General features: G+C 46.6%; 1 pseudogene; it reads right to left on the bottom strand.

The window, feature by feature from the left end:
• Positions 1-3,437: 3,437 nt before the first annotated feature.
• Positions 3,438-3,918, bottom strand: LOC129508305 (immunoglobulin lambda variable 8-61-like; annotated as a pseudogene).
• Between the last annotated feature and the right edge of the window lie 1,449 nt (positions 3,919-5,367).

Here is a 5,367-nt window from a genome sequence, read left to right on the forward strand (position 1 = left end):
ATTTGCTAGAATGATAAAATAAGTTTAGAATATATGAATTTTGTTTTAATATATATTTTAAACCATTTTTTCAACAAAGACTTAAACACTGTGGGTGACAGAACCAGTCTAATTGGACCCAGGACCCTGGAAGGTAGGTCAGATGTTGGCACAAAGAATTGATGACCACCACATGCCTTCAGTACCCAGATGACAGGAGCAAGAAGCAGAGCCATTTCCTCTCCTGTCCTGACCCTTTCTCTTTCCCCTAGGGGAAACTCCCTGTTCAATCAGTGGGGAGGTGAAGAGAGGATCCAGGCCATGGTAGAGAAGCCACTGAGCTCTGCCTGCTGTGATCTGATTGTTGACATTGGGACAGTCCCTTCCCTGAAGAGTCCTATACTTTCCCCAGGGAACATTGCAGTTCGAGTTCATGAAACAAATACATATATATTTATTGTATGATTGTCCTGTCCATCTACCTTCCAAGAAAATAATGTCTGGACAGGTTACTCCATGATGCGGTGGAAGAGGAAATATGGGGGCTGTGTGATTCAGAGCTGAGAGCTCTTGTGGCTCCAGGGCTGCAGGTGCAGGAAAGTCACCCACAGTGAGGACCCTGCTTGCTCTAGTGTGCAGGAGCCAGTGATAGACTTTCCTTTTTTTTTTTTTTTTTTTTTTTGTGATAGACTTTCCTGGTCTTCCTCCCCCAGACCCTGAGTCCTCAGGAGCAGCCCAGCAGCGCCCACTGCTGGCCTCAGACGCCGTGCACCCCCAGCCCATATCACACACCCCAGCCCTCCTGGAAGGGTCTCTGACATTTGCATTTGGATCCTTGTGATCACGCCCAGAGCAGTAGAATGAGCAGGTCAGCTCTGTGGCGTTAAGCCATTCATTTTTTCCAGGGCATCAGTGCTCTCAGTTAGACAGCTAACTGGAATATTTATGTCACAGTGTGTTTCAGAATTCCCTGACAGTGGAGTTGCATCTGCCTTGTCCCTGGTTTCATTACTAGGACATAATGCGCTTGAAGCAAGCTCAAGATTTAAAGTTCCCAAGGATCCCTGGGTGGCTCAGCGGTTTAGCGTCGCCTTCAGCCCAGGGAATGATCCTGGAATCCCAGGATCTAGTCCCATGTTGGGCTCCCTGCATGGAGCCCGCTTCTCCCTCTGCCTGTGTCTCTGCTTCTCTGTGTGTGTGTGTCTCTCATGAATAAATAAATGAAATGCAATGAAACGCCGGGACACCTGCACCCCGATGTTTCTAGCAGCAATGTCCACAGTAGCCAAACTGTGGAAGGAGCCTCGGTGTCCATCGAAAGATGAATGGATAAAGAAGATGTGGGGATCCCTGGGTGGCGCAGCGGTTTGGCGCCTGCCTTTGGCCCAGGGCGCGATCCTGGAGACCCAGGATCGAATCCCACATCGAGCTCCCAGCATGGAGCCTGCTTCTCCCTCTGCCTATGTCTCTGCGCCTCTCTCTCTCTCTCTCTCTCTCTCTGTGACTATCATAAATAAATAAAAAAAAAGAAGCTGTGGTCTATGTATACAATGGAATATTACTCAGCCATTAGAAACGACAAATACCCACCATTTGCTTCAACATGGATGAAACTGGAGGGTATTATGCTGAGTGAAGTAAGTCAATCGGAGAAGGACAAACATTATATGTTCTCATTCATTTGGGGAATATAAATAATAGTGAAAGGGAATAAAGGAGAAAGGAGAAAAAATGAGTGGGAAATATCAGAAAGGGAGACAGAACATAGACTCTCCTAACTCTGGTAAACGAACTAGGGGTGGTGGAAGGGGAAGAGGGTGGGGGGTGCGGGTGAATGGGTGATGGGCACTGAGGGGGGCACTTGAGGGAATGAGCACTGGGTGTTATTTTGTATGTTGGCAAATTGAACACCAATAAAAAATAAATTTATTATAAAAAATAATAATAATAAAATAAAAAAGAAAAATAAAAAAAGAAATAGCGAGCAGGACCATAATGGAAAGGAGGAAAACTGAGTGGGGGAAAGTTTGAGAGGAAGACAAACCATAAGAGGCTCCTGACTCTGGGAAACAAACAGGGTTGCAGAAGGGGAGGTGGGTGGGGGATGGGCTGACTAGGTGATGGGCACTAAGGACGGCATTGAAGGGATGTGTTGGTGATATATGTTGGTGGTATACGTTGACAAATTGAGTTTAAAAATTATTTTTAATAATTGTGATGCCTGGGTGGCTCAGGTGGTTAATGATCTGCCTTCAGCTTAAGTTGTGATGCTGGGATCCTGATATCCAGCCTTGCATTGGGCTACCTATTCAGCAAGGAGTCGGCTTGTCCCTGTCCCTCAGCTCCCCCTATCTCATCCCATCCCTCTCTTTCAGATAAATACATAAAATCATTTTTGTGTTTAAACACACATTTAGGGATGCATAGGTGGTCCATAGTTTAAGTGTCTGCCTTTGGCTCAGGGCATGATCCTGCAGTCCCGGGATCGAGCCCCACATCAGGCTCCCCACAGTGAGCCTGCTTCTCCCTCTGCCTATGTCTCTGCCTTTCTCTGTGTATCACTCATGAATAAAGAAATAAAATCCTTTAGAATAATAAATATGCATCTATAGGGGCTCCTTGTTGGCTCACTCACTGGAGGGTGGGATTCCTGATCTCGGTTGTAGGTTTGAGCCCCATGCTGGATGTAGTCATTCCAGAAAAATAAAATCTTAAAAAAAGGAAAATATAAATATAAATGTAATGTTTCCTAAAACATAGCATGATGGTGTGTGCTGTTGTCTGTATGGACTTCATCTTCTATTCTACTCGTTTTATGAGCAAAAAAGTATTAATGATGTTAAGATTTATTAATATTTTTATAATAAATTTATTTTTTATTGGTGTTCAATTTACCAACATACGGAATAACACCCAGTGCTCATCCCGTCAAGTGCCCCCCTCAGTGCCTGTCACCCATTCACCCCCACCCACCCCCGCCTTCCTCCCCTTCCACCACCCCTAGTTCGTTTCCCAGAGTTAGGAGTCTTTATGTTCTGTCTCCCTTTCTGATATTTCCCACACACTTCTTCTCCCTTCCCTTATATTCCCTTTCACTATTATTTATATTCCCCAAATGAATAAGAACATAATGTTTGTCCTTAATAAACATTTTGTCTAACAGTTTAGAGGGTCCATGGATATTGTCTTTAAGAAAGGAAAGGGTTACAGGGAGGCACCATTTCATGCCAGCATCCCGGGGGGCATATGCTCTACTGCTGTCACCAGTAAACGGATTAACTACCTTAGTGCCTGTGTCCCAGCTTGAGAGCTATGGCCCCAGGACTGTGGCCCACCCCCTCATCTGTCTCTGTCATTGTGCTTAGCATCACTGTCATGCACCTGACTGTAAGCTCCACAGAAGCTTCTCAATGACGAGGACAAGATACAAGTTCCCAGGGGTTTTTGTCACTTCCTCCTTATCTGAGATGCTGTGGGTAAGTGTAGCTGCTCCCACTGCCATGTCGTGTAAAACAGTAATAGCCTCGTCCTCAGGCTGGACTCCTGTGATGGTGAGGGAGGCTTTGTTCCCAGAGATGGATCCAGCAAGCGATCAGGGACCCCAGAGGGGAGGCTGTTTGTGTCATAGATAATCTGCGAGGAGCCCACCCTGGGGTCTGCTGGAACCAGTTGGGGTAGTTATTTGTAGTGACTGACCCAGAGCTGAGGCCACAAGCGAATGTGACTATCCCTCCAGGAGACACTGACAGCAATGCCTCCTGGGTCACAATCTGAGAATCTGCTCCTAAAACCAAGAAGAGGAAAGGTATAGTTATGGGAGACAAGGGTCACATGAGGCCCTGCTTTTATGTTCCCCCAACAGATGCAGAGTCCATTTCCCTGACCTGAGCCATGAGCAAGTAGCCTGAGAAAAAGCACCATCCAGGCCATGGTGGGGACCCTCACTGGAGGTGGGCTCCAGAGGCTCTTTGGCTGGAGTAGGGTGTCCCTGGGCCTTTTCTTGACTCTAGACCTATGATAAGCAAGTGCTTTATGCAAATCAGCTTCTTCTCTATCCCTCCCCCATGATCACCTGCAAGTCACCTGGGAGATCTTGAAAGGGGCAGATGCTGGGACATCACACACAAACGTCTGCAGGGTGGCCTGGGACACTGATTATCAGGAAGACATTTTTCATTAGATCACCTACCTATGACCCTGGTGACCTCCATCCCACAGTTCCTCACTGAGAATCCTGAGAGCTGTATGAGGAGATGGATACATTCTCCAACTCCTAGCCCAGCCTCTAAATCACCTCAACTCTAATCACTCTCTGGAACATTTCCTTCCCTCCCCAGGGACATTGCTCCTTGTTTCCTCGGAGGATCTTAGCAGTCACCCCTCCATCCATGAGGACACTGGGAATCTCAGAGTCCATGTGACAGATGTAGGGATGGTGCTCTCCTCTTCGTTAATCATGGACAGTGTCTACAAGTAGTCCAGGGGGTACCAACCAAGGATGTCTCTTTATCAGAAATGAACCCAACACTCTGTGAACAAGTGAAATATAAGAAATAGTGAATGATGGGCAGCCCAGGTGGAAATGTGTAAATTGCCCTGGGTAACAATGACATTTTCACAATATTAATTCTTCCAATCCATGAACATGGAATATTTTTCCATCTCTTTGTGTCTTCCTCCATTTCTTTCAGAAGCGTTCTGAAAGTGAAAGTGAAAGATTTAAAGTTCTCTAGAGAAGCCCATTGATTCAACCTTGATAATAATTCTACCTGGGTTACACTTATAGGCTGACTTATTTGGTTATTGTTGCTGTTGTCAGGGTCTCCTGTGAGGTTCACCAACCTCCATGGTGCAGGTCTTGACTTTTTATTTCTGTCTTTGCCATGAGAATATCATACCTTTGGGGACAAGAAGTCTTTTGTCATTGATTACTAGTATGGGTTCTCAATTATTCTTGGATATTACCCTTACAGCAATTATTTTGTAACAACTGTCTGATGCATTTAAGATACTTTTGGGGAGGAGGGGCAAGATGGCGGAAGAGTAGGGTCCCCAAATCACCTGTCCCCACCAAATTACCTAGATAACCTTCAAATTATCCTGAAAATCTATGAATTCGGCCTGAGATTTAAAGAGAGACCAGCTGGAATGCTACAGTGAGAAGAGTCCGCGCTTCTATCAAGGTAGGAAGACGGGGAAAAAGAAATAAAGAAACAAAAGGCCTCCGAGGGGGAGGGGCCCCGCGAGGAGCCGGGCTGAGGCCGGGGCGAGTGTCCCCAGGACAGGAGAGCCCCGTCCCGGAGGAGCAGGAGCTGCACCAACCTTCCCGAGGGAAAGGGGCTCGCAGGGAGTTGGAGCAGGACCCAGGAGGGCGGGGATGCCCTCGGG

The sequence above is a fragment of the Nyctereutes procyonoides genome, unplaced genomic scaffold, assembly GCF_905146905.1.
Source record: "Nyctereutes procyonoides isolate TBG_1078 unplaced genomic scaffold, NYPRO_anot_genome, whole genome shotgun sequence".
Lineage (NCBI taxonomy): Eukaryota > Metazoa > Chordata > Mammalia > Carnivora > Canidae > Nyctereutes > Nyctereutes procyonoides.